The 23,545-nt window shown below is 44.3% G+C and overlaps 1 protein-coding gene and 1 pseudogene across 2 annotated transcripts in view; one reads left to right on the top strand and one right to left on the bottom strand.

Annotated features, from left to right (window-relative positions):
- The window catches only part of CSGALNACT1 (chondroitin sulfate N-acetylgalactosaminyltransferase 1), a 268,050-nt gene that overhangs the window by 213,178 nt on the left and 31,327 nt on the right, over positions 1-23,545 (bottom strand). The window lies entirely within an intron of this gene.
- Positions 9,836-23,545, top strand: part of LOC107523929 (keratin, type I cytoskeletal 18 pseudogene) — a 59,019-nt pseudogene continuing 45,309 nt past the window's right edge.

Raw genomic sequence — 23,545 nt, 5'->3', positions numbered from 1 at the left:
CAGCATCAATCTCTATACGCGACCTTTTCAACCCATGAGCTTCCTCTGCTGAACAGGAAACTTAGGAAATAAACGCATAACTCGGGTCTCATCCATTGCTCCCATCGGAAGTTTTGATTAGAAAGACTGTAGTTGATCTGAAAGAGATGCTGTACTAAAAAATATTATATATTTGTGCACTGCAATAATCTAAGTATACAGTGCTGTACAGATGTGCAAATTGTTGAAAAATGAAATTAACTAAAGCTGAAATTCTTTTCATCTAGCAGTTAATTAGCACAAATTACAAACTGGATTATAATACTCCCTGCCTGGTGTGTGCCTCAGACCATTGCCACACCAACAGGACTAATTTCTAAAATGTCTTCAACCATTTCACATGTGTCAGAGAAAATGTGTCTTCCAAAGACATGTGACATGGTTCCCCAGATGAAACACCACTGTCCCATTATTTACCTCAGTCAGTGGTTTTCACTCCTGAGAAAAAAGAAAAAAAAAGACTACACATAGAAAGCACTGTTATTACTGTGTCCATTACAACTGTAGATCATGAAGCAAAAACCCATTGCAATTTTTCAATGGCTGACATTTCCAGGCCAATTTCTTACATAAGTCAAAAAAGAGAAAAGTGACTGAAGCAGATAGTCTATGACCCTCAGAGAAGAAGTTAGGTTTCTAATAAAATGTGAACACCCACACTGGCCCACGGGGATATAAATAATCAGTCCCTTACATTTGAATAGGCTCTGCTGTGGACGATTCTTACAGTGTAGAAAGCGCTTACACAGTTGTAGGCGATCAATCTCACATCACTCACACCACCAGTTGACACTCAGAGAAAATGAGTGTCTGACTAGATCAGTATTTGGTCCCTGGAGCCATGTGGGGGGGCTTCTTAAAACCCTCCAAGCCCTGGGTCTTCCCATGGGTTGTTGTACTTCAATGAGAGGTTTGGGAAAATTGGTGGAGTTTGTTGGTGAGGGTTTGAGGTCAGGGCAAGAGAAGAACTCTATGAATTCCAGTGAGCATCTCTGGGGAATGGCCACAGCATCCATCTGGGGAGATGGATTTTTATTTAAAATCTTTGTGTTGGTCTATTGTGAAACAAAATGACAGGCAAAGGGCCACACCCTGAAGGGGAAGGAAGGAGGCTACCACAGGTGGTGAGCCATCCCACGCACACAATGTTTTCCTCCAGGTGGAAATCCTTTGCTCTGCAGCAAATGTGTATCATGTCCATGGATACGAAACTGGGCCAGGATCCCTGCACTTACAAAGATCTAGAAGAAAAATTAAGTCACATAGGTGAACGGGAAAATACCACCTTACCTTCTGTATTGGTTCCTCTCCTTCACCCTCCAAATTCTCCCATCCTTGATAAAAATAGTAAGAAAGAAAAGAAAATGAACACTGGCCGGCTGGGTATCATCGTCTCATGGCCCTTTCTCTCTCTGTGCCTCAGCTAAGCACTGTGAAAGCACTGTCCATACCTACTGTCCCCAACTCATCATCATCACCACATTTTTCCTGGTAGCCCTGCAGTCTGACTTCCATCCCTGCCACTCCAACAAGGCTGTCCTCACCCACTCACCTGGGCGCGCTGCTCTGCGGGCCTGACGGGCACGAGCCTGAAGCAGCACGTGCCTCCTGCGAGGGCCAAGGTAGATTCCAATGGGCATGTAATTTACCGGCAGCAGTGCAGCCTCACCCTACCAACAAGTGAGCGATCCTTCACTTAGAAGCCACAGTTCGATGTTCAGCAGAAGCTCCTAACAGCACGTAGGCAGTTCTAAGACATGATGTCAAATTCTCTCATCAACAGGTAGAGTCTAGAGTCCCCACCCCTTCAACACCGGCCCACCAACAGAGCACAACAGAAGTAACGCCATGAGGCTTCCAAGGCTGTCCTGGAGACCACATCATTGCCGCCTGGTTCTCCTGGGACGGGCACTCTAAGAACCCAGCTACCACGGAATGAGAAAGTTCAGACACTTCTTGGAGTGTCTTACGTGAGGAGGAACCAAGGCCCCTGGCCCTCGGCCCCAGCTGAGCTCCCAGTCTACAGCTAAGCCAACTCACCAGCCTTGTGAGTGGGCGTCTGGGAAGAGGGTTCTCCAGCCCTTCCTGCCGGTGCCCTCCCACCCCTGCCCCTCTATCCTTCTGCTGAACCACCCCAGCTGATGCGCATAATGTGTAAGCCTCCCGTGCCAGCTCTGTCCAGATTTCCTACTTGTGAATTCAATAAAGGACTGTTGTTTTGAGCCACTGTGTTTGGGGAAGGTTTGCTATGCGGCAATAAACCACTGATACACAACACCACAGAAGACTCTGGCTTTTCATAAAAATTCTAGAAGAAATACAATGAGAATTTTCTGTGTATTAAACCCATTACATAAAATACAAAACTATATTTTAGAGCCAACTGGAAAGCTACAGGCACATATTTACCAGCATCTGAAAACTGTGCTTCAAAAAAGGTCACAAGCAGTTATTTTCTAACAGATTGCCTAATACTGACTGGGTAATTAATACATGAATACTCTTGGAATCGATTTCTAAAGTAACAGAAAATATAATTTTATATTTTTTTCTTTCCAGATGGCAGCATTAACTGTATTTATAGCCAAAGTAAAGCTGTTTTTAAATCTTTATTATCCAGATTATCTGTATTATTATAAATTCATCAATTTTTCTAATCTATGTCCAGTTCCCAGGACATAGATTTCTCTACTTTGGGTCCTCACTATTTCTGCAAAGGAAACACAATGGCAGCTTCTGCAAGTGTGATCTATAGGACTATTCAATGGCAAGTAGCTTACATGTTTCCTAACTCAAAATCTGGCTACAGTTTACCAAAATGAAAAAAAAATAGAAACCATCTACAAAACAGCTTTTTCCTTTATAAGCAAACCCCAGTTGTCATAAATTACATGAGATATTCAAATTTGCTTGATCATAATGGAGCTATTTAAAAATACATGGCTGGAGTTCACATTTGCAGCCTGCAGATGGAAAAATAAAGATACTCTGAATTAATAATTAATAGGTGATTGAAACCCAGTAGGGAAGGAGCGGTGTGTTATGCACACTATCTCACCCTTCTCATCCTGCAAGCCTTGGGTCTTCCCGCGGGCTGTTTTTTCAATGAGTGACTTGGGAAATTCGGCGGAATTTGTTGGTGGGGTGTCTGAGAGCAGGGGTGAGGAATTCACAACCCTGTGAAGGTCGCTGGGGAAGGCAGCAGCATGCATCAACGTGGGAGACGGATTTTATTAAAAATATCCTTGGTTTGTTGTGAAACAAAAACGCCAAGGCAACAGGCCACCCACTGGGGTAGAAGACGAGAGGTCCGAGCATGGTGGCAAATGACCCGCACTGTAGGTGGTGGCTCCCAGGTGTCCCACTAACCCCTGGAAAATCCCAGCAGAGGTCAGCTGGTCGTGCTGAGGGTCCCTCCCTGAATGCCCTGAGCAGGGCTGCAAGGTCTCACGGCCTCAGAAAACCCACCAGCCTCAATCAGGAGGGGCATTTGTACCAAAAAGTAAAAGTCCACTAACCAGTCCAAACAAGATCCAATTTTTTTTTTAATGTAACCCACCAATTTACTTTCACCACAGAATAAACTATAAGAAAGAAATTGACTAGGGCTGTAAGACCAAACAACAAATTCCACAGGTGGCCATGGCTTGGTCCACTGAGGATGGCAGCCATCGGTCCAGCCACAACAAAGCCCTGGGGGACACCAACATCTGACCCAAACAATGACCACCCACCACTTCTCAGCCACCTGCCTTTAACTAGTTCTACGGCCTCTTTAAGCCTCAGTTGCTCTGCTGGAGGATCGAGGTAACGATCCCTGCCTTGGTAAAGGGCCAAGGCACTAGTGCAAAGTGTGTCCCAGGACCAGCAGCACCAGGACAACCTGGAAACTAGCGAGAAATGCCAGTGACCAGGCCCTACTCCAGACCTGCTGAATCAGAAACGGAGAGGGAGGCCCTGAGTGGAAGCAGCTATCTGCGTTTCAGAAGCCCCGAAGGTGACCCCGAGTCATGCTGAGCTTTGAGAGCCACTGCGTAACTATTCTTACAGCGCAGTGCCTGGTACATAGGGACAATTCCACAAATGATCATCACACGGTTACAGACAGCTGAACTCAGCTCACCTCACCCCCTCTCCGCAATGCGGGCAATACCATGGTCTACTTACAGTGTATTCAGAGTCTGTGATGACGACATGGAGATGGTCACAATGACGACAGCGATGATTAAAATGGCCATTTTTCCCACATAGAGTGACTGGAAGGGGGACAGAGGCCAGAAGATGCCCTAACTCGTGGTTGAGAATTTACATGACTAACTCAGAAACACATTGCTTCTATAATAGCCATCCAGGACACAAAGGCACGAGAAGACCGTTTCTATACAGAACTTTTTACTTATGGTTATAGGGTTCTTCATCACTCATCCAGAGAGTTTCACCCACTCACAGAGAGGTTTCTGCGAGTCCAGGTCAAAGGCCAGCTGCGGAGCCTTCGCATGGGGTAGGAACCTAACAAGCGCCCGCTGCCTGAAAACAGTGCGACCTCCCCAAGTGGGGCTGAGCTTCCAGGGGGCCAGGGAACAGTCACCCGACACAAGAAGGGCCCTCGGGCACAAGCCGCGGGAAATCACGGAAGTCCAATGTTCCAGGCTCTTTAACCCTCCGTGAAAGTCTTGTTCTGCTGCTCCAGTGGGATCCATTGGGCTATGGCCTCCCTTCAGCACAAGGGAGCCTCCCCCCAGTCCCACCCCAGACTTGGGCCTGTGTGCTGGTGGTCTGCCTGTTTACAACTGGATCCATTCCCTGCCCTTCCCCTCCCACAGTCCCCCCATGATCCTTCTCGCCTCACAAACTACCTTTCCAGACTCTCTTGCCTACTGGCTCCAGCTAGATTTAGGTGGGAGGCTGAAGGAGAGGAGAGAGAAAGAAGCCCCTTGCTTTCTCTATGTTGGATGGTATCTCCAGCAGTGGTTTTTTTCTTCCACATGGTTCCACTCCTACCAGATGGGCCTTCCCTCCATGGTCCCAGCTACTTCTGGCAGGTTCCATGTAGATCCAGCTCTTGGCTTCTGGTAGCAACACGCCCACCCCCCCTTCTCTTTCTTCCACCAGCCTCAGAGGTGTTAGTGGTTTCCTGCTATTGCTAATCTCTGGGTGACCTCATCATTCCCTATTTGGCTTTCAGATCTTCCAAAGACTTTTGTAACTAAGTCCTTGCATTAAAGGGTTTCCATCTGACTGCCTGGGCCATGACTAGCACTGCCTCCTCTCACATCTTCAGTCTTGGTCATGCCTTACCTGATGCCTGCCCAGCTGACTCAGTTCCCTATCCAACACTTTCCTTGGGCTATCTTCTCCTATGGGGAGCCCCTGTTCACATCCAAGTCTTTAGTTCTTACCAGTCTGTGATCACCACTTTTGATACCAGCCCATACAACTGTGCCCTGAAGCCAGCCCCAGCCCTGATCACCCAGACTTGACACTCATCTCACTCCAGCTTTATTAAGGACTGGCCAGTCTCTACTGGCATTTGCCACCTGTCTCTCCTCGAACTCAGTAACTGAGTTAACATGCACACTGAGGTTCTCAATAAATATTTTTACACTGTGAACATTTTCCAGGAGCAACCACACACCATTAATGAGTAAATTAATTCTGCAAAAGTAACTTTGTGATTTGAAACAACTAATTGGCCCCAAATTCACCTGATATTTTCACAACTTTCAACTTACTTTTGGCTAGAAAGATACAACAGATGAACAAACTAGAATGAGAACACAGTGTTCCAGAAAATGGTGATGCTATTGGCAACTATCCACGTAAGTGCGGTAAGCACAGTATTAATGACTATCCTTGCTTAATGCTTCTTGGTTTGCAGAGAGAGCTGCCCTCATTTCAAGTCTTGCATTCCGAAACAAATCACTGAGTTATCTTTAATGACCAACTGTAGAAAGCTCAACTCTCTTAATTTTTCAAAAAGTTAAAAAACCAAAATCGAGACAGCTGCATATCGCAAAGATCATGGTGTTGATGACTTGGGATTAGAGCCAGGACTGGCAGACGCAGTGACTTTCCTGGGCAAACACTATATTTATTCATATTGCCTACAGCACTACAGCTTTTAGAAATAGTGTCCATGAGACCTTCTAGAATGTGAAAGAGGATGGGTTTCCTTAAATGTTAAATAAACTGCTAGAAGTGATCACCTCCTTTATGTGCTCCGAGCCCTTCTGTAGTTACTCAGCTATTCCCAATTTGCTCTTAAGCAAATGCAGGCAACTGTCTTTTAAAAAGCTCATTAATAAAAAGAAGAAAGAAAAGAAAAAGGCACAGATTTACAGGTTATTTTCTAAAACAATCCACTGCACAAACCCACAAAGTCCCCAAGAGTTTCTGCAGCAAAAGATGGCACATAGAGGCACCAGGTCTGCAAATGGCCAAAGTCCCTCCATTTGACAAGCCCAGGAGACCAGACGACGAGAACCTTGTGGGCTGACAAGTTCCCCCATTCGCTCTGTATTTGAATGCCTAGAATCTAGTATTTTAACATCACCTAACACTGTGACGATGATCTGTCTATAGAAACATTGATTCAGTGCATTTTCATAGTACATTGTTAGGTTTTTGTTTCCTAAAGCCACTGACTTACTTTCAAGTTTCTATAGAAGTAGAAACAATTTAAATCATAACTTAATTTCAAAAATAAGAATTTGGACTTCTATTATTTTTTCCCACTCAAGTTTCTGGACGATTTCATCCTTGAAGATTTACAAAAAGGAAAACATTTCAACTAGGAAATTTTAGCACAGGGGTTTGCCTGGTTGTTATCTTTGCTCTACCACTATCTAATTGTATGACCACGAGTGTATTTCATAATTTCTCTCTTGGCCTCACTTTCTTCTTTGTAAACAGGTGGTTGGCCCCTTTCAGGCCTAAACTGTTTCAATTAAAATGACTGTACAAATACTTCAAAAAGATATGCACACCTATGTTCATGCAGCATTATTTACAATAGCCAAGATATGGAAACAAAGTGCCTGTCAATGGATGAATGGATGAAGGAAATGTGGTGGATGTATACAATGGAACACTACTCAGCCATAAAAAGGTGAAATCCTTCCATCTGCAACAATGGGCATGGACCTTGAGGGTATTGTGCTAAGTGAAATAAGTCAAGACCTCCCCCCAAAAAATACCATAGTACAAATTCACTCATATGTGGAATATAAAAAACAAAAATGAAAAAGAACTCATAGAGACAGACAACAGATCAGCAGGTCAGTGGTTACCAGAAGGAATGAGGGGTAGAGGGAGGGCAAACTGGGTAAGGGGGTCAGTTGTGTGGTGACAGATGGAAACTAGATGTCAAATTCTAATGTTGCACACATGAAACATAATACTATAAACCAATCCCACCTCAATAAAAAGGCTAAAAATAAATTAAATGACTGTAAAATTGGCTCCCAGTATCGTAACTTAAGAAATACAGATTTTAATTCAAGGTAAATATGAAGCATGATAAAATAAAAACACTGGCCCTTAGATTTCTAAAATCATTTTGGAGGCTACATTCCAGCTTCAGCAGAGATTGTGAATATAAGAGAAACAATAATGTAAAGACAAAGGAATATGTGTGATTAGAGTAGTTTCCAAAAGTTAACAAGGTTTCACATGATGTAATGTAAATGCTCTTTTTTTTTTTAATTTGGAGTCAAAAGCTTTTTCCTCAGTACAGAAGATTTTTGTAATATTTCTAAATGATCTAGCTTGGCAGCATTTGAGGAAGAAAAAAAATCAAGCATTACACTGCATGAGCTTTCATCCTGTCACAAAGCCATTACAGCTAATGAAAAACGATGGCATTGTTCAGTTTTATTTATAGTTTCCTCTTAATAAAATAAAAAATGAACAGAAAAACACTCTGAATATAAATTTTTAAAGACTTTAAAGATCCAAGGCCAGTAGCAAAAATGAATACATAAGCCTATAAATACTCTTTTTTTAAATGTGTACAAAGTATTGCTTGTGGCTCCTGCTGAGTTTTGCCTTTTTCCAAGGCATCATGAATAATTAGACATCCTACAGTCCAGGTCACTGTCATCAGGAATTTGGAGATATAAAAATGTGAAAAAGATTCCGTCCCTGATCTAAATTTTATACAATCTGTCTTAAACACGACTTACTAACTTCACCCCCAGTAAAACCTAGTGAAACAAGAGATCATGCACCATATTTTTTAAGTCACCTACCCTCAAACCAACCAATTATGTGTTACCTTGAATTAGGTCTAGAAGCAAGAAAGAGAAAATGACATTTGTTTAGTACTTGCTGCCCAATGCTTCACAAACTTTATCCCATTTAACCACACAAGTATGCCCGAAATATTTTACATTTTTTTATATCCCCCGTCATAATACATTATACCAATAACAGGAACAGCTTTTTTTTTTCAGATTAAAGTAATTTTAATATTTTATTAGATACTTTAGACATAAAAAAATAATATAACAACCAAAAATAAGCATTGTTATTTAAATATCACTTTGAGTAGGGATCAGCAAACCTTTCTAGTAAAAGGCCAGGGGTTTTCAGGCCAAGAGAAAAAATTATGGATATTATGTAGGAACTCATATAACCAAAGAGCACACAAATTTCTTCAACTTCGTTATTGATAAAATTCAAAAGATAGTAACAACAATTGAATATCACACAGATCAACGAATGAGGAAGAACTGAATTATTTGGGAAGGGATAACGTGTCACTTAATTGGGGTTTAGAGTCAGTGCTCCCTATCATCAGACGGGCTGCAAATACTCATGTGTAGAACCCATTCTTAGTTTGTGGGCAGTGCAAAAACAGGCAGCAGGCCAGACTGGCCTATAGCTGGCTGACCCCTGCTTTACACTTTACAAAATATTTCACTAATCATTTATCCCACTAATAAAATTCATTATATGCCTTAGGTTATTCTTTCAAAAAAATATTTGATGAGTATGAACCATGTGCCAGGCACTTCACTAGACCATGGAGATACAGAAATGGGCCAGTTGGGTCCCTGCACCAGGAACACAGTACGACTTACAGACAGGCCTGCCCTCAAGGGGTTGTATACTTGGAAGAGCACATACTAAACGCTGCGAGAGAGATGGATATGATTCAGGTGGGGGCGGGCGGCACAGGGAAAAAGCGGCTGCCTCTGTCTGACACAGCCAATGTTCTACTTGCTAGCTGTGTGACCCTGAGTAAGACATTTAACCTCTCTGTGCCTCTGACCCCCAATTGTAAAGTGAGAGTGGTACTAACGGTGCTGACCCTATAGGTGCCACGAGAGGGTTGTGAGCACTCGGCAAATTCATTCATGTACAGCACCTGGAACAGCGCCTGGCACACAGGAAGCCCATGCAGGTGTCCGCTGCTCTCATTGCGACAGGGAGGGGTCTGAGTGAACCGACCCTTCAGTGGTGAGCGGGGATCTCCCAGGAAGACAGGGGGAAAGGGAGCCTCCCAGGCAGAAAGCAGGGCGTGAAAATGAGCCCAGGCACGAAAAGCAGCCCACAGTGGCTTGGCGCGGCTCAAAGGGAAGGAGGCTGAGCGGCAGGAGATGAAGGTGAGAACCGATCGCAGAGGGCCTGTGGGTGCCACTCACAGAACTGGCCCTTGATACCACAAACAAGGGGACACTCAAGTTTTAAGCCACTGAGAGCATCGGCACCATACAGCCTAGCAAGAGTGAAGGGTGGCTAGTCAGAGGCGAAAGTGAAGACAGAACAACTAGTTAAGGGGCTACAAAGAGAGATGAGCACAGCCTCTGAGAAGGAAAACGGCAGTGAAAGTGCAGGAGGTGAGGACTTGGAAGCCACACAGAAGCAGTTTCAGAGTCAGAGTGACCCTTACCTGTGGGTCACAGGCGAAAGGAACGAGGAGGAGTCGGGAATGACACCCGGATCTCTGGCCTTGGTAGAAGATGAAGGGTGGGAACGATCTCCACGAAGGGAATCCAGGCAGGGGGACAGTAATGAACTTGGAGGGGGTCCAGACGGGACAATCAGCCAGATCAGCACCGGGAACGTCTGGCCATATCCCCCGCAAGGTAACAAGGCACAAGGTCCCAGGGCCGGGCAGAAGTAGAACAGGAGGAAGAGCAAGACTGACAGACAGAAAAACCCAGAGACGGGACCAGGTGCAGCTGGGCTGGGATGGGCATCAGAGACTGAGTGGCACCGGCATTCCCGGGGACGGAGTGGCAGCAAGCGCCACGCTGTGCGCCCGCTGCGCGGAGGCCCTCACCGGGGCAGAGTGCGGCAGGAGGTAACGAACTCGCTTTGGGACACGTCGACCTTAAGGAGCTCAGAAGGGAGTTGTAAGGAAGAGTCTGGAGTTCAGAAAAGGTCTGGAAATAGATTTAAGGGTCATCAGAAAGTATGTGGTGGGTGTCCCTCCTGGAGAGAGTAAGGAGCAGAGGAAGGGGAGAAACCGGAGGCCGAGAGAACTATCCGAAGGGGAAGGGAAATCAACAGGATACGGTGTCCCAGGAACAGAAGGGGAAGGTCTAGAACTGGCACAGCCACTGTGGAAAACAGCATGGCAGTTCCTCAAAAAGTCAGGAACAGAGCTACCATATGACCCAGCAATCCTTCTTCTGGCTATCTACCCAAAAATTTTGAAAACATTTATTTGCAAAGATATATGCACTCCTATGTTCATTCCAGGATTACTCACAGTGGCCAAGACTTGGAAACAACCAAAGTGTCCTTCAGTAGGTGACTGGATAAAGAAAATGTACATACATACTACGGAATACTCTTCAGCCAGAAGAAAAGATGAAACACTGCCACTTGTGACAACATGGTGGACCTTGAGAATATTATGCTAAGCGAAATAAGTCAGAAAAAGCTAAGAACCATATTTTACTCAAAGGTAGGATATAAAACTAAAACTCAGAGACACAGACAACGTTATGGTGGTTACCAGTGGGAAGGGAGTGGGGTGGGGGGTAGTAAAGAGTAAAGGGGGTCAAATATATGGTGAGGAAAGATGATTTGACTGGGTGGTGGGCACCCAATGCAATATACAGACCATGTATCATAGGAATATACACTTGCAACGTATATAATCTTATTAACAAATGTCACCCAATAAATTTAATAAAATTAAAATAAAACAACAACAAAAATGGAGTGATAAATACTGTCAAATGCTGCAAAAAAGTAATGGTGGGGACCCAGAGCATCTCCGATTTGCTAATTAGAAAGTCAAGGTGAGAGGGTGAGAGAAGTTTTCAGGGAAGCTTGAACTTCGGGGGGTAAAGAATGAATGGAAAGTTACAAAGTGGCAGCAAAATGTAGGCTGTTGGAATCCCACTTCTGGATATGTCCAAAGGAAATGAAAGCACTCTCTCTAAAGGACATCTGCGCCTCCATGTTCACTGCAGCATAATTCACAATAGCCAAAACACAGAAAGAACCTAAGTGTCTGTCAACAGATGAATGGATTAAGAAAATGTGGTATATACATATACGATGGAATATTATTCAGCCATAAAAAAGGAAATCGTGCCATTTCCAACAACATGGATGGACACTGAGGGCATTATGCTAAGTGAAACCAGTCAGACACACACACACAAATTGTAATCAGGTGAGAGGATAGAAGTGTTAACTAACCTTATTGTGATATTCATTTTGCAATATATACTGTATCAAATCATCACACTGTACATCTTAAACTTACATGTGTTATATGTCTACAACATCTCAATAAAGCTGGAAAAAATCTAATTGGGGGGGGGGGTAGTTGCAAATGACCAGTCCCATGTGGTGCCCACTGGCTATGCTACTTTTACAGGTAAAGAAATAAGACCCAGAAATCCACCCATGGTCCCTCAACTAGAAAGTAGAAAAGCTAGAATTCAGTTCCACGACTTTTGGCTCCAAGATCAATGCTCTTTCCACCATAACACTTGGAAACAGTGTGTTTTGGGGTTAGGATATGGGAAGAAACCTACAGCTAGAAGCAATAGGAATGTTAACAATAATGTACATCTGTTAGTCTTTAGCTTTTCTAGGGCAATAAAATTAATACTTGAGTGGACACAAAGCATAGGGCATTATTCCATCAATACCCATACAACCCTTCCATAAAGACATTTACATTGTACAGAAAATGAAACTGAGGCCCACAGGCTAAGTAACCTGCCCAAGGAGGCACAAGGATTAAGCAGAGAAGCAATGATTCAAAGAGAAGTTAACCTGAAGGCACAGCCGATATTGCTTTAAAACTTAGGGAGGTACCTCACACCTTTTAGGATGGCTACTATTAAAAAGCACACACCATAAAACAGAAAATAACAACTGTTGGTGAAGATGTGGAGAAACTGGACCCTTGTGCATTGTTGGCAGGAATGTGAAATGGTATAGCTGCTACAGAAAACAGTGTGGCTATTCCACATGATCCAGCAATTCTGCTTCTGGGTTTATACTCCCCCCAAATTGAAAGCAGAGTCTCAAAGAAATAGTATTTGTACATCATGTTCATAGCAGCATTATTTGTAATAACCAACAGGTAGAAGCAACCCACGCATCCACTGACATATGGGTAAAAAAAGAGAATGTGGTATATCCATACTATGAAATATTATTCAGCCTTAAAAAGGAAGGAAATTCTGAGGCATGCTACAGCATGGATGAATCTTGAAAACATTATGCTAAGTGAAATAAGCCAGTCACAAATGGACAAATACTGTCTGATTCCACCTATGTGAGGTATCTAAAGTAGAAATTCATAGAGCCAAAGTAGAACGGTGGTTGCCAGGGGCTGGGGGTGGGGGAATGAGAATTTATTGTTTAATAGGTACAGAGTTTCAGTTCTGCTGGATGAAGAGCTCTGGAGATGAATTACGGTAATAGTTACACAATACGGATGTACTTAATGCAGTTGAACTGTACACTTAAAGATGGTTAAGATGGCCCGGCCGGGCGTGGCTCAGCGGTTGAGCGTCGACCTAGAATCCAGGCGATCAGGGTTCGATTCCTGGTCACAAAGAAGATAAGTTATTTTTTTCTTCTTTTTATTTTTTTTATTGAATTCATTAAGGGGACATTTGTTAATAAAATGATCTAGGTTTTTCGGGTGTACAATCCTATAATACGCCATCTGTATACTGTGTGTGTGTTCCCCACCCCAAGTCAAGTCTCCTTTCATCACCATTTACCCCCATTTACCCTCTTCTACCTCCCCCACCCCCCTTTCCCTCTGGTAATCACTGTACTGGTGTCTATGTCTAAGAGTTTTATTTGTTTGTTTGTTTGGGGGGGGGGGGTTGCTTAATCCCTTCACCTTTTTCATCCTAAATTATGTAAATCATTTTCTGCAGATCTAGGCCTAAAACCTAACCCTCCTATTTTCCAAGTATCTGATCTCAGTAGTTACTGTTCATGGGTTTGCTTTCAACTTTGACTTGAGGTTAAAAAAGTCTTTTTAATGTGTTGCCATGGTTCTTCCTTACATATAAACCTTGCCTGATACTCTTTCTTATCTACAGAATCAGGCTAATTTCCTTCCTTCTCTGCGGTTCGTGATGATATCGATAGTGTTTTTTATATTACTGCCAACCTGTTTATGCACAGAAATGTGATAGGATATGGACCACACGACAAAGCCTTCCTCGCCATTAATTAGGGAGCATTTATTATGTAACAGACAGAGTGTATCTTTAGTTATAAACTAAAAACCCCTCCTATACTTATACTAACAATTAAGAAAGCTTAAAACATCCTAATTCCCATCTTTTCCTGTCTTTTCTTTCCTGAACAAACTTCTTAAAAGCAAAAACTTAACATATGCTAAAAAACATCAACGATTGGACTACCAGAAGCTGTCAGTCTGGAGAAGGCAATCAACTGCTAACTTAGAGACAGACAAAAATTCCTGAAGTGAGGGCCCACTGTGGCAGAGATTGCCGGCTGCCCATGCAATATCCATCCTTCCCTTTTTCCTAAGAAACAGATCATCTGTATTTTTTATTGAATTTATCGGGGTGATGCTGGTTAATAAAACCATACAGGTTTCAAGTGTACAACTCAATAAAACATTATCTGCACGCTGCATTGCGCACTCACCACCCAAAGTCAAGTCTCCCTCCGTCCCCACTTATGCCCCTTTGCCCGCTTCTACCTCCTCTCGCCCCCCCTTTCCCTCTATCACTGCCCTGTTGCCTGTGTCTATGTATCATACACATACATATTTTGCTTAATCCTTTCACCTTTTTTCACCCAACCCTCTGACGGCCATCGGTCTGTTCTATGTATCTATGTTTCTGTTTCTACTTTGTTAAATTACTTTGTTGATTAGATTCCACATATAACTGAGATCATATTGTATTTGTCTTTCTCTGCTGGCTTATTTCACTTAGCATAATAATTTCCAGAATAAGCTCAAAGTGGATAAAGGACTTAAACGTAAGTCACAAAATCATAAAAATCCCAAAAGAAAACATACGCAGTAAAATCTCAGACATCTCTTGTAGCAATATTTTTGCCAATATATCAACTCGGGCAAGGGAAACAAAGGAAAAAATAAACAAATGGAACTATATCCAACTAAAAAGCTTTTGCACAGCAAAAGAGACCATCAACAAAATGAAAAGGCAACCCACGGAATGGGAGAACATATTTGCCAATGGTACATCTGATAAGGGGTTAATTTCCAAAATATACAAAAAACTTATACAACAACTTACTCAACACCAAGAAGACAAACAACCCAATGAAAAGATCATCTGTATTTCTGAGGCGGGCAAAATGCCCGGAGAAAATTACCTTTCCCAACATCCCTTGAAGATAGAGATGGCCAACAGATATTAGAAGTCCTTAGGTGGGGTTTCTGGGAAGGCGTTTTAAAGCGAGTTTATCCATCAACTTGCAGGTACCCTTTTGACCTCCCATCCTTCACTCCTGTTGCTTCAGTGAGCCAGACACGATGGCTGGAGCCGCAGCAGCCACCTTGAGCCCATGAAGGAAGGAGCTCAAGCAAGAGAACCTCAGTTACCCTCACCTCTTTAAGACACCAAAGCTAAGGCAGCAAGTGTCTGCCTCCAGTCTTCTTGTTATGTTAAGGAAACAAACCCTTCGGAGTTTAAGAGCATGTACTGGGGTGGAGTTGAGGGCAGCTGTTATTGTCAGCCAAATGCAATTCCTAAGGGGGTGTACTTAGGATACTAAAAGGATTCTATATGTCTGTGAAGTAAAGACACTTAATTTGCTATAAATAAATGTTACTGGATAGTGATGATTAGGATGACGACGTTAACACATCCCGGGTGGCAGGCACGGAGGCACAGAAAGGTTAAGTAATTTACCGAAGGTCTCATGGCTAATAAGTGGGGAGGCTGGGCTTTGAATCCAGGCAGGCTGGCTCCAGACTCCATGCTTTTAACTACAGGACAATAACATCAAACACAACAAACTAATATACGCTGCACAAGCTAATCTCCGCAGACATACTAATCTTGAGGTTAAGTTTCGTGATAGAGTCTCTTAACAGAAGTTCTTTCTTCCCACCATCCACCAATGCAAGATTAATCTCCTGAAAATGGAGCTTTGGTCATATATTAGCCCTTCACAGAAGTCTTCAGTGGATCTCTGTTACCTGAATAAAGTCCAAACTCTTTCGTCTGCATCTGCTCCAACCCCTTTCCCACCTTCCAACCACTCCCCTTCTCCCTCCAAACCCTCCAGCCAAACTAAGCCACCGATGTGTCATGTATTCACCTGGGATTTTCCCCTCGGACCCTGACGCATACTGCCCAGTCCATCAGGAGGCACATCTTCTCCCATCCTCTCCCTAGCTCCATGTGTCCGCCGCAGACCTCATCCTCAAGACACACATCAAACACCTCAGATGCCGCATCAATGGCTTCTTCTAGACAGGACTGAGCTGCCAAGGATCTAGTTTAGGAGAAAAGGCACTGGGCTTCAGAGTCTCCCCTACAGAGGGTAAGTGTTACCCAGCCATGCAGCATCCCCCACTTAGACCAGGGCCAAGGACCAGATGCCTCTCCTCCACTACTCGCCTTCCCCAGCCTCCCTCCTGGTGTGCTTTCACCTCCCTCTGTATTTTATCTGATCAAAATCAACACCGTGGACAGTCTTCAAGCTAAAAATACTTTACAAGAGGGAAACTTGTAACCCTAAGGATGGGTGAGAAAAAGGAAGGACAGGGAAAAGCTCTTCCCAGTGCTGAGGGGTCCAGCCAACACAAGGCCTTTCTGATCTAGTAACCAAACCATGCAAGTCCGGGAAATCTGGAAGGTAGGTCACTCAAGGTTGTTATGTCATAAGAAGGGCCTTGCTTCTCGTAAGACCCTCAGTTAACTGGAGGACTGATTACTACAGACTGCACAGCCTCCTGCAGGGAAACAAGGTTTAACCAACTACAGAGTCCTCCTGTGGCTTCATGAGTCTCACCGACTGATACAAAGTTTATCAGATTCATTTATTTAAAACAACATATTCTAAACCAAGACCAGCTCAAAGTCCAAACCTGGAGCCCGTAGGTATGGCTACTTTCAGTTCTTCTCAAGGTAAATTACAGTGAACGGTGTTCTCTAGGAAGCTGCCCATTCACAGGATGAGACTTGCTTTTCTCGCCTCATCTCACGAGTCCCTTTCAGAAGCCTCAGATACAGTGTGCGGATATCTGGCTGTTCCATCTTCCCAGCTATCAGCTCCTGATTATTTTGATTTGCTTTTTTGAAATTTTTTTCTGATCTGTTTTTCTAGCCCCCAGTAAGACTAACACATGACATTGCACATGGGAGAATTATATAAAGTTTTGAATGAATGAAAGCACCAGGATGCTCTGAATTTAATGGTTAATTGGGCAATTCAGTTGGTCCTTCTCCCTCTCTTCTCTCCCTCTTTCCTCTCCCCTCACCTCTCCAGCTCCTGGAAAAACAAGGCATAAATTAATGTGCTGCCAAGGAGAAGAAAAGTAGCAGAGCATTTGAGTCACACACCCTCCTAGACCCCTGTTAAGTGGGGGTTAGGTGGATTTTTCCAAAGCACCACTAACAGCATCTTGTTTTTCCATTTAAAAATAGATTTCTAATCTCTCTCTGCCCCGCCCCATCATCCACGGCCCTTATAAAGTAAGCCACAGCATGGAGGAGCCTTGTGTAAACCCCTCTTGCCTGTCAGTGAGCCCACCAACCCCCCACCCACTTTCATATTGAGTTCATTTGAATTGGGATAATTCTGTTCCCAGCTCCGAAGGGATTTCACAATAGGGCAGAAGGTCGTTGTCCCTGTGGTGTGTGAACCAAAGCCCAGCTCTTTCCGTATCTGTGTTGTGAGGAACAGAATTTCCTCCACGTCTTCAAAGGAAACGTTACTTCCTAAACGGAAAACTGCCATGGAGGCTGACGGTCACCTCTCGGAGCAGTCGGCTGCGGCCACGAGGCCACCAAGAATGTGAAAAGCACAAGCACTAAAGCCAGACGCGGGAACACACTGGATCAGGCTTAGAGCAGCCTATTCCGAGCCTCGAGTCCACAGGACACCCCGCAGGATCTCTGTGAGCCTCCCAGCACGAGGGAAGAAGGGGAGTAACTTTAATGGGGGAAGAAGGAAAGGCAGTAATAAATGCCTGCCGCGGTGGCTGCACCCCAGGGCACCCAGAGGTCAGGGTCCCCCCAGAGTGTGACGCCAAGCACAAGGCCTTGTGTGGTGGGCCCTCACTTCCCTCCCCATCTATTTTTTTTTAAATCCTCAGCCAAGGATACCTTTTCCATTGCTTTTCAGAAAGACTGGAAGGGGGAAGAGAGAGGGGAAGAAACACTGATGTGAGAGGGACACATTGATTGGTTGCCTCCCGCACGTGCCCCAAACTGGGGTCGGGGATCGAGCCCGCAATCGAGGCACGCACTCTTGGCCAGAATCGAACCTGGGACCCTTCAGTCTGCGGGCCGATGCTCTAACCACTGACCTAAACCGGCCGGGGCTCCCTCCCCATCTTATCTGAGTGAAATCAACACCATAGATGATCCAAACGTTAAAAATACTTTGCAACAAGGAAACTCCTAACCCTAAGGATGTGTGAGGATAAGGCAGAGGGGAGACCCTGTGGAAGCTCCTACCAGCACCAAGGGGTCCAGCCAACAGGAGGCCACTGCCTCTCTGATCTACTGACTCAAATCACCCAAGGCAGACAAATCCGGACAGGAGCTCAAGAGGAAAGTAGCATAAGGTTAATTAAACAGGATCTGAGCATACCAACAGCGTGGACGGAAATACTGGTGCCAAAGCCAGGAAATTCTTGGTTTGTTGACAGTTCAAGGAGTTCTGTGTCCAAAAGCACTGTGTAATTAAGCCTAGCCAATTACAAGGTTTAAATCCCAGTTAACAGCTCTGTGAACTAAGGGACCCAATAACACAGCAGTCACCAATTTACCAATTATTTCCTTTAAAGCTGCTTAATCTAAGGTAACCACACACATGTGGGATAGGTCAGTGGCCAGAAGAATAATAGCCCTACAGGCCTGCATATAAGTAATGCAGAATCAAAGATGGGGACTGTTTTTATTTAAAGTTTCAGGGACCGAAAATGGGAAGTTGGGGAGAAGATCATGCTGGAGCAGGTGACCTCTGAAGTTTCTCATCCAAACCAGAACACTTCTAAGAGCAAAGGTGTCACTATTAGTAATTGTGCTGGGACAACAGACACAAACTGGGACCATCCGAGGCACCAGGGTGTAAAGTCTCTCTGCTCAGTCACAGAGGACTAACGTTTAACAAGACTTTAAAATCCACCCCAAAGACACCCTTAAAACTATGTGGGTTTTTTTTTAAATATATCTTTATTGACTTCAGAGAGAGGAAGGGAGAGGGAGAGAGAGAGATAGAAACATCAATGATGAGACAGGCATCTATTGGCTGCAGCCCAAAACCTGGGCCTGTGCCCTGACCGGGAATCGAACCCTGATCTCCTGGATCCTAGGTTGATGCTCAACCGCTGAGCCACGCCCGGCCGGGCAAAACTATATTAAATATAAACAACAAAAATACACTGGAGATCCAGGCTGAGAAAAGACAAAGAGCTAGGCAGAGGCAGTAACAAAGGTAAGTGCTGAGGAGGGGGAGGGAGGCAGGCCCAGAGAGCAGCAGTTATTTTTGTTCTGAGCTCCAGGTATACAGTGACATCATCCTGGTTTATTTCTTACGTTTCAATGGTTGAACGCTGCAATAGCTCCTGCATGCAAAGGAATGTATGCAGTGCATACATCCAAGTTATGAAGCACACGCACTAGTAAATTCAGCACCCATGGGCCCACCACCCATCTCAGAGCCGGAGCAGCTCTGATCCATCACATCACATGGGCGGCCTGTCAAGGTGATGTGTTTTCATCTCTATTAGTCAGGCACTTTGACACTGATCCACTGGTTAACAACTCAATTTCAGGATCATTTCCTGAAACCCATGGTCTACATGAGCAGGGCATTCCCAGCAGGGCGCTGAGGACGGGAGAGGCTGCCTTCACAAGCCAACCAAGTGAAGTAAAGCCAAGTAGCTCCAGCGCCTCATCTGAAAAGTCCTGCTGCCCAGCATTCCCTGCAAGTTAGGACGGTCACGTCCACAAGGTGTGCATGAACCATCACACGAAAGCAGCGATTTTCCACCGGTGTGCAGCAAGAATTTTTAAAACATGCAATACCAGACTGTTTAGACGGGGGCACTGACCTCTTTTCTTTTAGACTGTCAAATAAAAAAAATGACAACAGCCAACACAAAAATAGCCTTCCAGTGTGAATGAATCACAATTATATCTTTTTTTTTGTTAGATCAGCAAAAAAATACATTTTTTGGTGTGCCATAGAATTTTAGTAATTGGTTTATGTGTGCCATGAGGTGAAAAAGGGTGGAAATCACTGCATTAAAGGAACTCAGCAAAGATTCAAGCTCTGCACCCAAAGACAGGTGCTACATGAAAGAGGGGAAAAGACTTTGTCCCCCTTACCTGTCCACTCTTTCTCCATTTCCGCTCAGAATCCTATCCACTCCCCGCAAGTTTTTAAACCAAGAGAGCAGCTGTGAGCACTGAGGAGAGGGATGGCGAGTGCCCCCTAATCCTGGAGAAGCCTGATGGCCCCTCTCATCCCTCTCATGGTGTCCCCAAACAGGTGTGCATTCCAGGTCTGCCGCTCACCACATAGGTGGTCTTGGACACATTGTTTAACTGCTCTCAGCCCGTTTCATCACCTGTGCATGATCACACCCATCCCAAAGCAAAGGATCAAATCAGGTCAAGTGTGTGAATGCGTCTTAATGCTGATTATTACTGTGTCTGTGTCTGTATTATTACTACGCATGAGCAGATGCTGAGGGCCAGGTCAGGAGACAGGGCCAGGCCTGGATTCAAGACTGGGTTGCCCTACATTCTGATTAAATACTTACAAAGAGACAGTTATCTTTCAGGAGAGAAGTTAACCCTTCTTCAGGATTTAAAGAAAGGACTTAGATGTATGTTTAGTGGCCCTTCAATACACTTTGATATTAGAATTCATTCTATTTTAACAATTATATGTATGTATTATGCCAGGGACTGTGCTGGACACCAGGAATACAGTGATAAAACAAGAAGGTCCTGCCCTCAGGGGGCTGATATGTTAGAGGGGCAAAGGGAGACAACAGGCAAATTACAAACTAACAGACAATTTCAGATGACTCTGGCGCTGGGAAGGAAATAAATAGGGTGCAATGCTTCAGTCCAGCTGGTGAGGGGTAGGGGGACCATTTTAGATAGGGTGGTCAAGGAAAGCCTGTCTGAAGAGGTACAATTTGAACTAAGAGAATAGTTCTGATAGAGGGACTAGGAAGCTCATGGCAAGTTCAAGAGCCTAGAAGAAGGCCAGGGAATGCCAAATGCTTTCAAGCAGCGCTTCTCAACGTGGTAAGTGGTGGAATCCCCAGGAGAGCCTTAGATGCCACCGACATGGGAATCTTCCCCCCCTCCCTCCCGGATTCCCATGTGCTTATCTGGCTGAGCCTGGGCACCGGACATCCACCAGGTTCCCCAGGTATCTCTGAAGCACTGTCCGAGTTGAGAACCACAGCAGCTAAGCAGGTTCAGGACAGAGCCCCGGGGCACTCTGGGGTTGAGGCCTTCCTCTTTTAAGGACTTTTGCTCAGAACTTTCCCTCCGGTCAGCAACTACCCAAACCTGAACGTAAAGCAAATCAGGGGGCATGTCCACAGCAGGTATAAATGAATGAATTAGTTATTTTCACCTCACAGCCTGGAAGGAGTCAAGACTGTGTATGTGAAATGTTTACTCCCTGGAGGCTAGATGTCTCCTCCTTAAGCATACTTCTAGGAAAACAATGTAACTAAATCAGCTTAATCTACATTCCTGGAAATTACATGCAACTTCTGACTTCAATGTTAAAAAATTTTTAAAAAGGGGGGGAGGGGGCATAAGTTAATTATAATTGTCTCTGTCATTCTATAAAATGCAAAATTAAAAATTAACACAGCCTGACTATCTATGGGGAGTGAATACGGTTTATGATCCGTATGTCGAGACATAATGACCAGCTGAGAGCCAGTTGGCAGGGGTGCTGCAGCCTTCTCGTTTATTTTATGGCACCTACCAGACAGCAGTAAAATCATCTGCAACAAGGATGGTTCCTGTAAGAAAAGTCCATCACCTTAACAATTATATACTTGGTGACAGGAAGCACACCAAATTCACCATCGTGGTTTTCTCTGGGGAGGGAAAGAGAGATGAACAGAGTGCATTTATCAGAAATATTTTATTTCTCTCATTTTTAAAAAATCAGAAGCAAACATGGCATAATGTTAATATCTATTAATTCTAGGGAGTGACCCATGAGTGCTGCCGGTTATATTACTCTCTGTACTTTTCAGTATGGGGGAAAAAAAAAAAAGAGCATGTTTGAAAGGTAAACATTCTTCATTTAACACTTCTTGCATAATGTGTTAAACTGGGCTGAAACCCTGTAATTATTTCTCACCATTACTGTTGGCCAGCTTCGGAAGCAATGCTCCTGAATTCGTCGCTAGCATTTGTGCTCCTGTTATGTTCCGACACAAGGAGAGCACTGTCAAATACTGCAGATTGTCTACTTCACTTTCTCCCCTTTTATGCAACTGAATCACGTTTCCTAAAAATACTGCAGAAAGGAGGATTAGCAAGGCAGTCTCCATACTCACCAAGGAAGACGACCCTGAGGCTCACCGCTCCAAACGAACCCTGCTGCCGTCCTACAGACTAGAATGTTCTCTATTCCTACAGTCTTCCAACACACCATTCCACCTCTTTCAGGAAAGCTCTCCTGATCAGTTTCCATCAATTCTGCGGCTCCTTTATTCTGAATCCCCAAATTTTCCTTTATCTGTAAATTCCCAAATGACGATTGGTGCTGGCTTGTGAGATCCTCCTAAGCCATTTCACGAAGAAGGGCCTCCGGGCCCTGTCAAGGTGCAGGGAGTAGGGGGGCGATTTCTGCTCTCAGGTGAGTGAGCCACACTGAACACAGAGATCATTAGCCACATAAGAGAGGTAATTTATTTCCTGAGCATGAGAGAGAACAGCAGGGAAGGAAGTTCATGAAAGGCTTCGGGTGAGAGGTAACATTTCAATGAGTTAAATTCAGATACTGAGTTAAATTTCCCCAGAAGAAAATTTTGTCTAGAGGGACAAAGACTTAGTCGGTATAGGAGTTGAACTGTGTGCCCCCAAAAAAGATATAGTGAAGCCCTGACCTACAGTACCTCAGAATGTAACCTTATTTGGAAACAGGACCTTTGCAGAAGAAATTAGTTAAAATGAAGTCATCCTAGAGCAGAGTGGGCCCTCAGTTCAATATGAATGGTGCCCTTATAAGAGGACAACCATGTGAAGACAGAGACACACAGGGAGGATGCCATATGACAACAGCCAGAGATTGCAAGGCTGTAGCTATAAACCAAGAAACACCAAGGGATGCTGGAGACACACGGGGAGGATGCCATGTGATGACAGTCAGAGACTGCAAGGCCGTAGCTATAAACCAAGAAACACCAAAGGATGCTGACAAACCACCAGAAACTGTGAAGAGGTAAGGAAGGATTCTTTCCTACAGGTCTTAGAGGGAACATGGCCCTGTCCACACCTTGATTTGGAACTTCTAGTCTTCAGAACTGAGAAAATAAGTCTGTTTTTTTAAGCCACCCAGTGCATGGTACTTTGTAAAGGCAGCCCTAGAAAACTAATACAGTAGGGTATTAGAAGAAAGAGAAAAAAACAAGATCTGGTGAAAGGAGACCACAGAACACATTCGGAAAATGCCTTCCTCTGACTTGCAGAAGACCTGTGCCCTCCTGGGCCTCACTCTCCTGAGAATGAGCTTGCTCAGCATCCTGTTCTCTGTATCAAAAGGCTCCTCACTTCGACTCCCTTCCTCTTAGCCCATCTTTAAAAAACGAGCTGTTTCTACTTTCACTGGCTAA

This window comes from Miniopterus natalensis, chromosome 2, assembly GCF_054644295.1.
Source record: "Miniopterus natalensis isolate mMinNat1 chromosome 2, mMinNat1.hap1, whole genome shotgun sequence".
In the NCBI taxonomy this organism is placed as follows: Eukaryota; Metazoa; Chordata; class Mammalia; order Chiroptera; family Miniopteridae; genus Miniopterus; species Miniopterus natalensis.
Note: the sequence above shows the minus strand (reverse complement) of the source record. Positions and strands in the feature narration are given on the sequence as shown.